The sequence below is a fragment of the Phalacrocorax aristotelis genome, chromosome 22 (assembly GCF_949628215.1).
Source record: "Phalacrocorax aristotelis chromosome 22, bGulAri2.1, whole genome shotgun sequence".
NCBI lineage: Eukaryota > Metazoa > Chordata > Aves > Suliformes > Phalacrocoracidae > Phalacrocorax > Phalacrocorax aristotelis.
The window spans coordinates 2,867,138-2,878,176 of record NC_134297.1 but is presented as its reverse complement, the minus strand read 5'-3'; the positions used below and the strand labels follow the sequence as shown (position 1 = coordinate 2,878,176).

Genomic DNA, 11,039 nt, shown 5'->3' with positions numbered 1-11,039 from the left:
GCCCTGGAGTCCCGGGCGCTTTGCAGTCCAGGCGGTGGCTCGAGCCCCCTGTAAGCAGGGGCGCAGCCTCTTTGGCCGCCGCCTTGCGTGCCCAGCTTGCTTTGCCCGGGGTGCCCGCCTCCGAGCCCGGCTCCAGCACCGGCCGGAGCTCTGCTGTGCGCGGCTCAGGTGAGACGAGCTCTGAAGCAGCAGGGTTTTGTGGAGGTGGGGGCTTGGCGGCGGGCGGGTGGTGCCTCGGGGAGCTTCCTCTGGGGGTGTAGGGATCCCCATTTCCTTGAGTTGGAGGAGCTGATGCTTCTCAAAGGGTGGACTAGATGATCGCTGCGTCCCTTCCAACCTGTGATGCTCAGGCCTAACCGTGTCCTCCTTCCTCGGCAGCAGCTGGCGGAGGAGAGAGAAGAGGCGTCGTGTGGAACGGCGAGGCAAGAGTGAGCGAGAAGAGGAGCGGGGAGCGGCGTCGGGCTGCGGAGGGGCCACGAGAAAGGCGCTCTGGGCAAAGGGACCTCCCTGTCTCCGGGGCGTGGTCGCGTAAGAGCGGGGCGGGCACCTTTGGGGTGCCCGTGCTGGCTTTGCGCTGGGCGACCTCCCTGTAACCAGGGCTCGGTCTTTGCTTTTGCTGTCGTGGGCCTTTTGCCGCCCTTGCTCCTCTGGCTGCCTGGAGGGAGTGGCGACCCTGTAAGGAGGGTGAGCGCCACCGCCTCCGCACCCGAGGGGGAAATGGAGCTCGCTGGACCCCAAGCCCACCCTGTAAGCAGGGGAGGGCCGTATTCCCGCCCCCCTGCTCCAGCCCCGGCGGCGGCTTTCTGCCTGCCGGCGGCCTGGCCAGCGTGACACCCCCGGAGTCGGGGCGTGTCACGGCATTTGCCCCTCGGCCACCCGTGAGGCCCCTTGGCACGTTGAGGCCCCCCCTCGGCCTCCGTGCAGCCCGGGGGGCAGGTCTGAGGCTCTCCTCTCCTGCTCGGGGGTAGGGATGGCTCCCCAGACACTGGCTGCACAGAGCTCGCTCTCTCTTCCGGGAAGTTGTGTTTGTGTGTGTCTCCCCCCCTTGTCCCTGTCCTTGTCGGTGTGAGCGAGTGAGTGAGCTTGTCCTTTAGGCCCCCCCTTAAAATCGCTGCAGCTTAGCTTCAACTTCCCGGGAGGGAAAGAAGGGCTCTGTGCAGCAACAGGGGGGTCCCCTCTGAGCCCGCGAGTGGAGGGGGAGTCCGGGCTTGCCCCTTTCCCTTCTCTCTAAGGACGGAGCGAAGCCGCTTAGTCGTAGCGCGGGCAAGGCGACCAGCCTGTAGTCAGGGTCTGGGTCTCTGCCTGCGTGGCTGCCTGTCCTGCTGGCGAGCTGCCAGCGTGCCAGCCCCGAGTGCACTTGGGGCGTGTGTCAGGAGCCGTGGAGCCCTCTGTCCTGTCCCCAGGAGCAGCCCGAGCCCCTGTAAGCAGGGCTGGGGAGGCTGCTTTAGCCAGCCAACAGGAACGAGCCCTCCCTTGCCCTTTAGAGGGTGCAGGTTGAGGGAGAGCTGTGCCCGAGGGCGCAGTCCCGCCTTTGGCGCTGCCTTTGCTGGAGCGACCTCCCCGCGGTTGGGGTCGAGGTCGCTCCCTGGGCTCCTGCAGACGTGGTGATGTGGTGCAGCCAGGCCGGCCGGCCCCTAAGTCGGGCGCAGGTCGGAGCCTCGGGCTCCGTGGGGCTTGTGGGAGCCGAGCGGGACCGCCACCCTGTAAGCAGGGCCGTGCGCGTTCCCTGCGCTTGGAGGGACCCCCTGTAAGCAGGCGGGTGCCCCTGGCCCTGGCCTTTCAGAGGCGTGGGGCCAGGAGATGTGGGGGCCGGGCATGTGTGCCCTCCCTGTCCTCGGGGCCGGGGCCCCGGCCCCCCGGCCTTTGGCCGTGAAGCTCCGCTGCCAGGCTTTGAGTCTCGTTCCTGTCGCTGTGGGGGAAGGCCGAGCTCTCTGGCTCCCTGGGTGTCGACCTGCCTGTAATCAGGGTCTGGGCCTGGGAGCCTTTGTGCTCCGCTGGCAGCCTGCGTGGGGTGACCGCCCCGTTAGCGGGGTGTGGGTCAGGGTGCCCCTGAATCGGAGAGAAGGAGCCTCGGTGGGCCTTTGGGACCAGGGCCGCCCTGTAAGCCGGGGCCCGGCCAGTGCCCTGGAGTCCCGGGCGCTTTGCAGTCCAGGCGGTGGCTCGAGCCCCCTGTAAGCAGGGGCGCAGCCTCTTTGGCCGCCGCCTTGCGTGCCCAGCTTGCTTTGCCCGGGGTGCCCGCCTCCGAGCCCGGCTCCAGCACCGGCCGGAGCTCTGCTGTGCGCGGCTCAGGTGAGACGAGCTCTGAAGCAGCAGGGTTTTTATGGGATAGTGGGGGCTGTCATCATATACTGCATGGAGGGACTTGCTGCTTTAGGTTTTCTTCAGAGGTTTTTTCTACCAGATATGTAGGTGTAGGGAATGGTGTATCCTAGATGTTAAACGGTTTTTCTATGGCAGAGCTGTTCTTTTAGGATGTTTTTTTTTTTCTCTAGTCTCTAAGTTTTGTGGTGTTGTTGTTTCTTATTATGTTTGTTTTTTATTGCAGCATCTCCGCAGAGGAGGAAGCAGTTCGACCCCAGTACCTAGACAACCTTTGTAATCTGTGTCCTGATCCATGTCTCTGATGTCCCTTTTTCACACTCTTCAATGTTCTGATTTGTCAATAAAAGGCTTTTTCCATCTTTGTTGTATTTATAGCACTTTTCATACCTAATTTTTCTTATTCTCTTTAAGTTTGTATAACGCTTCTTTTTTTAACCTTTTTAACAGCTGTTGGAGTTATTCCTGTGATTAGGTGGTTGTGTATTTGTTCTAGCTGCTTCCAAGTGGTATCATGATGTGGTGTCCAGATAGGTGGCCATACTGGATATACTATAGGGCAGATCTCCAGGATTGCCAGTAGGTCTTACTTAGACCCTGTGCCTGGCCTGGTAATGGGACATCCTTGGGGGCAGTTCATGTACCTTCTGTAGCAGAGGATTTGCTCAAATAAAGGAGTGCTCAAATCTGAAACTAAGAAAAAGCGAGCCTTACTCCGCTGGTGCACTTGTGGTTACTTATGTATGTGTTCTATTCTGCACGTGCTTGTAAGTAGCTCTCAATGCCTATAGTCACAAAAATACCAGAGCAGATATGGGAGCAGTGCCACACCGGGGGCATTGTGTGGCTGCGTAGCTGTACCGTAGTATTTCAGGGGTCTGGAGGGGCTGCTTGCAAGAGCTTTGCTGAATGTGGAGCTGAAGAGCTCCAGAAGAAGGGTGAGGTGCTGTAGCTTTGATAGTGACACAGCCTGTTGCCAGATGTTTTGTTTACAGACAAATATGAAGCTGTGCATTTAACATACAGATAATTATTATTAAGTTGCAATGCACAGATTAATAAACCATGAAACTTACTTTAAAAGAGTAGGAGAGTAAGGTGATTGTCATCAGGTTGGCTGCCAGGATCCTAAACTCCGCAATGTTTAGCTAAGTGCTGCGCCACTTCTGTTTCTCAGCATGTTCAAGATATCTGAAGCTACAGGGAGAGATATTATCCAGATATAGAGTCAGGGGGTGTTTACTTTTGGAAGTTGCAGAAGTTTATTCTTTATGCGTTGCCTTTCACTTGTTTATTTCTAGTAACAGTACAGGGCTCTACAGTTCTGCAGCTGTCAGTACCAGAGAAAAGGGCCTCTAAACAGAGCAGCTATACTTGTCCCTGCATCTGGGGTCCCTGCCTTGCTCTAGAAAATAAGGAAGGTTTGGAATAAACCCACTGTTTTGTGGGAGTGGCAGCTTTGATATGAAACTCCTGGGGAGAGGTTTTGGTGTCACTTAAAAGGAGTAAGTTGGCAGCTGTTGCAATATTGAAGCAGGGCCTCGCAAAGGGCAGTTAGTGCGGCCTGGACAGCGCTGCCAAGCACGGCTGTGGTACCCACTGTACTTTTCCCTGTGAGGCTCTCGCCAGTGGTGTCCTCCTTTCAGGCTGTTTCGTTTTGCTGCTTGCATTTACAGAGGAGACCGTAATTACCAGCTGTGTTGTTGTCCTTTGATGAAGTCATTAAAGAGAGAAGGGTGCTGTTTTCTTCTCATGTATATTAAGCTACTAGGCTAAACTTAAAACGTGCTAGGAATGGCAGGGCCTTAGCTTGTTCAGTTACCGATGTTTTAGATAAAGCAGCATTAGGTCCCTGTCATGATCCTGTCTTCTTTCCAATGCGCACACCTAAACTGCATTTAAGGTCTATCTTCCTAAGGAAACAGTGGTGATAGGGTGGAACTTAGAGGTAAGAAAGATTTTGCTGCGAACCTATGCTTGCAAATGGGACTGTGCACTCGGTACAGTAGGCAGTCCTCAGATTTGACTATGGTGGAAATAAGTTGTATTGACATGTTTTGGAAGAATTCAAAGTTCCCCTTGGAGTTAGTTTCCTAAGTTTGAAGTTACTAACGGCATTGTATGAATTAGGCTTATTCATCCAACTCCAACTGAACCTCCCCAAAAATTGCTTGCTTATAATAATAGATTAGAATAGCTGAACAGATAATTCAGCTCTAGAGAGTTGAGTTCTTTCAGTGCAGAAAATGTCCCCAAAAGATGATTGGCTCATAGTCATACCTACGTACCAGCTGCAGATGTTAGTTTCTGCCAAGTGTGGCTTGAGTTGGATATTAATTAGCACTCTGGTTAGGTGGACAAGGACACACATCCATAAATTATCCCTCAGCTATTTTGTGGTCTTCCGTTTCCTGGGACTCCATTTTGAGACAGATGCAGCCATCACAACCCGGTGTTTGTTATCACAACTGTCATTGGTACTTATCACTTGAGCAGAGCCTGGGGCAAGGGATCAGGTGAGGGGGAGCACACTGCCACATGGGACCTCACTTCTGAGCAAACTTTGGCTTCCTGGAGGTGCCTGTCTTCAGTGCTCCAGCGGTGCAGAAACATCTGGGGATGTCTCCAAGACAGCTGTTGTATTATGGGGCAAGGGGCTTGTGCTGGGCTAAGGCTGGGCCCTCTTGCCTGCCTCTAGTGACGTTATGATGGAAAAATCCCAAGACAGCAGCGTTTTCAGACATTTGGTGTTGTAGCACTGTTGGAAAAAATTCTCTGTACTATAGCATAAATGAAGTGATTGGGACTCTGTTTGCTGGAGGGCTTTGGTGCTTGTGGTAGCTCAGTGAGTACATCGGAGAGCACTCACGCCAGCATACAGCTCTTCAGTGGGTGCTTGGGTAACTCCTTCACTGCTACAATCAAGACTCTCTTCTTTCCCTTTCATGTCTCGCTTTTACCCATGGCTGTCATTTCTCTTTACAAAAGCTCAGCGTTTCTTTTTGACTGTGGTGTCTTTATCAGCTATCTGTCTCCTAGCAATCAGTATTTCAAAGCAGAGGGTTGGCCTGGACAAAAAAAAAGGAAGGAATTTCGTCAGGCCACATTTTTCTATGGCAAAACTGATGCACACAGGTAGGAAGGGACGCGTTTCCTGCGGTCTTGGGGGTCCAGGGGCCTCTGCCTTCCCAGCTCTGCCTCAAGAGCCCAGAACCGCAAGGTTCTCCAGCCTACTAAGCAAACAGCAGCAGACAACAATGGGTAAAAAGCTGCCTGGGAAGCACTTGAACGTCTTCCTCTGCTCCAAACAATGTATTGTTACAGACTGGGAGGAGTCACTGAGGGACTAAGGCGAGCACAAGTCTGCTTGCGCAGCCAGATATGGCCGAAGGGTTGCTGGTGTTTGTGGCCTGATGCTGAGACAAAGGGTAACACAGGGAGCAGGCCTTGCTAAGTGCCTATTATGAGAGCCAGCATCAGGCTCTGGGCAGGGAGTGCTATCTTTCCCCTCAGCTGTCCTGGGGGCAGGAGCACTAAGGAGGCGCGCTGGCAGCACAGGCTTGCAAGAAGGCAGGGAGCAGGGGGAAGCCCTTCCTTGCTCAGCCTGGGTCCACGCTCCTATTGTCCTGGCTGACAATGGGGTGGATGAGGGAGCGCTGGAGCTGATGACACAAACCCAAGTGCAGGGAGCAGCTGGCTGGCTGCTGAAGGGAAGCACTGTCTGTGCTGTAGTGACAGCCCCTGCCCTTCCAGCACTGCTGCGGTGAGCACCAGGCCTGGGTCTCCCTCTGTCACCAGTTTTCCTGACGGTGTCCAGCATCAATGCAGAACCAGGCTCTGTTCTGTGCCTGAAAGGGCAAACTTGCTTGCCTTTATTATCCTGCATCTCTCCAGAGCAAGGACCTTCCTGGCTGGCTTGGAGTACAGGGGCACCCAGCAGGCAGTTGCTTCCAGTGACTTTTCTCTGGAACTGTCTGCAGGAGCCTGCGTGGTGAGAGTTAATCGTCTTGGCCTGATGGCTTCTTCATAAATAAGGAATGATAATACACAATTTCCATTCTTTAAGACTTAGCAGGTAGGAGGAGAGATTTCAGGGAAACTATTTCCATTTTCTGTAACTTGCATTGTTCATCTTTCCTGAGACAGAAAAGAGAAAGCTAGGTCGGGGATGGGGAGCAGAAGCTGTGCTGTGCTCTATGTTCCTTTTTCTGTCCAGCATCTTTCTAGGAAGGCCTTAGGAGCTTCTCCTTTTCCACACGGGTAAATTTCTCCAAAACACAGGGGTCTCTGGGAATCAGCTGCCTTTCTAGGACTTTTAATGCTGCACAACCTGGCATCAGCCCCCAGAGACACCCCCCTTGATTACCATCTTAAGGGGGTGGGGAGGTAGTGTGACACAGGGTAAGGTGTTCAGCGGGTGAAAGAGGGAAGTTTCATCATCTGAAGTGGCATCTTTTCCCAGTTCCAACTCTCTCTCTGTGTTTACTCTCATACGAAGAGCCCATAGTACGTGGCACCCTTGCAAAGAGATTGAATACAGGCCTTCTGGCCACTCACCCTAGAGGTAAGAGATGTTCATCTGCAAACTCTGAGCTAGGAGCTGAGTTGTCTGCCAAACCTGCCTTGTTCAGTTGGCAGAAAAGTTTCTTCTTCCCCCAGGGACAAGTATCCCTTTGAGCTCAGCAGAGATCAGGTTTGCACAGCATGGTGCAGAAAGAAGCTCCTCTATCCTTGCAGCTGTGGGGTGAAAAAAGTAGTCCTTGTCAATTGCCAGCAGAATGCATCACTGGTTGCAATGGGAGGCAGCCAAGCACTGCTCCCACTCAGTCTGGGGAGCAGATGGAGCAAGCAGAGAGCTCTGTGCCTCAGTCAACCCCCTATTCCAGGCTGAGTTGGTTTCTAGTGTCCTGGTTGGCTCCCACAAGGATTTCCAAGTATCTTGCAGGAAAATTTTAGTGGCTGTGGGCAGGAAGGGATAGAAGCAGACAGAGGTGGTCACCCACTCCTCCAGATGGGCACCAGATCACAAGGAGAATTGCTCTGCTCTGCTTGCACAGGAGAGCTGCATTGCCGGGATCTTGCCTGGTGCCACTCAGATCCCAGTAGTGTGGAAAGACAGCAGTACCAGGTGAAGCAGGGATTTACGATGGGGGATCCTGCACTGTAGCAAACACTCACTGCTGGCAGTCTCCCTGAGAAGCCTCCCTTCAAGGCAAGCCACCACAACAAGCCGGAGGGCATAGCATCCCTGTTCTGGAGCACTCTTGCAGGACTGGGCGTGAGCCCAGGGCCGGGACTTTCTGCTAGCCAGAGCACGCAGGGAAACAGGGAGGAACAGAGGGAAGGGAGTGATCTTCCTGTGGGCAGGTATGTCAGTGCAGGGACTTGAGCTGATTCCCCACAGGTTGTTCCTAGCCCTGGATCTCTCTCTGTTAGACTGAGGTGTGTACTCACGGTACAGCCATAGAACAGGTAGAGGCTACAACAGCAGAGCCTTGCACACTGCAGGCAAGCCACCCTGGCAGAGCTGGGCCTTTGTGCCAGCCAGCCACCTCCTCTGCTACGCTAACGTGGCTGCTCAAAGCAAAGTAGACCCTGGACCAGTGCTGCAGCAGGAGCCCTGCCTGCTCCTGTTTTCTGTGGCTGTGTGCTGCATGCAGGAAGGAGGGAAGCAGTCTCCTCCACCCCTGTTCTGTGCAGTGGTGCCACAAAGCCCAGGGGATTTGTATCTAGGCTATGCTACATATAGCATCTGTGGGGCCTCGCTCGGCTCCCAGGGGCCATTCTGTCTCTCCAATCAAGGGCAAAGCTCTTCCGTAGCCTTTCTTGTTCCTCAAAGGTGGAACAGGAACAGCCTGGGTTTGGCTTAGTGCAGTGAGAAGCATGAATCCTTTGCAGTCCTCCTGCCAGCTAGAGCTCTGGGGCTTGGCCAGACTGCCAAGCAGAGTGGGGACGCGAAGGGGCAGGCGCTGCCCTGCAAGGCAGGTGAGCATTTCTATCAGTCAAGCCTAGAGCTGCAATCTCTGCCAGATCAATTGCACTGAATCTCAGATGCCCTCCCCCACTCCTCCATCCTGTAATTCCCCAGGTCTAATGGCCTTAGAGAGGATGCCAGGGGCCTTTCTCCAGGAGTGCTGCTCTCAGGTCCCAGTAGGTGGGACTTCATACCTCCCCTCCCCAGCAATTAGCAGTGGGGGACAAATGGGTGCTGTACAGGGACCAGCTGCTGCGTAGGCATCCTGCTGTCACATTTTGAGCAGGACCCAGGGAGTACACTGTGCAGTGTTTCATGAGCAGGAGGGAGAGACACTCACTTATTGCCGTGTTTGGGGTAGGCTGAGGGTAGGGGATAGATGTTCCTCTTGGGAAAGATGTGCACGCACCTCCCTCCTAGAAGTGCATCCCCTGCAGCAGGATGTCCTTGGGGCAAGGCCAGGTTTTAATAACTGCAGCAGCACCAGGCACCCGAGTCATGGTCCTCCTCAGTGCCGCTGCTCCCAGCCTGCCCCCTGCAGCTACTGCGAAAGGCCCTTGAGCTACTGGCAGCTGTGATGCCCCCACCACACTCCATTGGAGCAGGACTCCCCACATGCCCTGCCTTTCTCTCCAGACAGAAGCTAGGGGTAGCTGGGCTTATCTGAACTCCTAGGAGGGCTGTCTGTGCCCTGCTTCTGCCTGCTTGTCTATCTGTTCTGCCACATCAACCCATACCTGCTGGTATCTGCACTGCTGTGCTGCAGTGTCTGTTTGGCTACCTCCTTGACCCTGTTTATTCCTGGCTGTTTGTCTGTCTGATAACCTGCTACTGTAAATTCTGCTTGCCCCCTCTCCATTTGTCTGTGTCATTATTAGATTTACCCCTCCCCACCCTTTTTGGTGGTGTTTTGTTTTTAGGTTTTTTGGTTTTTTTTTTTTCTTTGACTAATATTTGGAGGCCTCTGCATTAGGTGTGACTTGGGGACTGGTTTTCTCTTGTTTATGGATGGCAGCCAGACTGCAATCTGCAGTGAATGGACTATCCAGCTGAAGAACCTCTGCAAGGAGCTTCCTGCAAATGCCTATGCAGGACGCTCACTGCCAGCACTGCCCAGAAACTGCACAATCATGCGGGCCTCCACAGCACCACCAGCCAGAGATTTAAAGGGAGCTGAAATCTCTTGCAATGGGACTTGGGCAACTGCATGCCTCCAAAAGCCAAGCCTTCAATTCCCTGGTTGCCTATGTTCGTATAGCTGGGGGTGAGGGTGGGGATATGGAGGAGAGACAGCTTGCGGAGATGTGGGGCTAGATGTAAAAGGGACCCGTGTGCGAACATGTGTGTGTATGGTTACATATGCTGTCCCATATCACAGCTCTGTTTGGATGCAGACCTCATGCTTGTATTTGTTGCACCCTGACAATTTGGCAACACTCCTCTTGTGCTTGTCTGTTTGCATTGCATTGATCGGCTTCCAGTCATGTTGGTGGTTTTCTGTGTCAGTTTGTCATGCCTTTAATCCTGTCCTTAGCCAGCGCCATCAGTCTGTACCATCCTGGGTCACCAGTGTAGTTGTGTTGCTGTGCACATGCAGCTGTGTGTGACCCCACAGCCTGGGTACGCCAGATGCCCAGCTGCCATAACAGGTAGGGTGAGGCTTTTGCCCTCTACATGGCAGCACACTGGGAAGCCTGCTACATACTCCCTGGGCATCATGGACTCCCTAGCCAGCCTGGGTGTCCAGCCCCATTTGGGGCAGCACACCCACAGCCCACATAGTGAGCGAGCAGACGGAGCCAAGATTTTGTAGAATTAGCAAAACTCCACGGCACAGCCAGCTTGCAAAACCTCAGCACTCAAATGTCACCTGGGATCAGGTTCTGCTGGAGCAGAATATGACTTTTCATATCAGCTTTCACAGTGCCAGCCCTTTTTGCAGAGCCTAGCCAGGGGGTGTGGGAAGAGGTAAGTACAGGGCAGGCCATTGTGCACGCTTCTGCTCCTTCCTGGGGTGCCTTGGGACACAAACCCGGAGGGAGCGCAGCTCCCTGCTGCTGCCCTCCTCTCCTGTCATCTCCACCTTGCCCAAGAGCAGGGAAGATGTCTTTTGCTAGGCTGCCTTCTGGGTGCAAAGGTATTTTGCCTGTGCAGAAGCAGCTCTGCTTAGCCCCTTCCCAACCATGGGAACCTGTGGGGAGCAAGACCTTGTTTCTGTCCTCATTGCCACAGGCCCTGGGCCTAAAACTTAAGGCTTGTGGCCAGCACCATCACAAACAGCTTCTGCTGTGTCCCCTGCCGTTCCCACCGCCATTTCCCATGTGGAAGAAGCTTGTGTTGCATGGGTCTCTGGTGGATTGGTGCAGGTTGGCCTTGTCAGGCACCTGAGACCTACTCATTTCAGGAGGGGGAATACCTCCTCCCTCCTCAGCAAAGCCGGAGCCCAGCTCTTCTTTCCACTTCCTTTCCCAACAGAACAAGTCCCACATTGCCAGGGAAGATGAGATTTGGCAGCTGTCCTGCAAAATGTGATGTTCCCATGGCAATGGGGATCTGTCGCCCCTTCCAGTCTGCAGAAAGAGGGAATGGGGCTGGGGGGCGGGGCGGGGGGGAGAATGGGACCCCTCCCCACACCGGTGCGTGCCTTACCCAAGCCAGGCTCAGGGGCCGCCCCGGCGGAACCCCTCTTGCCCCCCGCCTGCCCGAGGGGCTTCCTTCCTGCCCGGCGCCCCGGGCTCGGGCCGAG

The 11,039-nt window shown here is 54.5% G+C and overlaps 1 long non-coding RNA gene across 1 annotated transcript; it reads left to right on the top strand.

Moving 5' to 3' along the window:
• The first annotated feature begins 436 nt into the window (after nt 1–436).
• On the top strand, nt 437–2,681 carry LOC142067542 (uncharacterized). The gene is made up of 2 exons (XR_012664075.1): nt 437–2,289; nt 2,546–2,681. It is a non-coding gene; the product is annotated as an uncharacterized LOC142067542 (long non-coding RNA).
• Nucleotides 2,682–11,039: the final 8,358 nt, after the last annotated feature.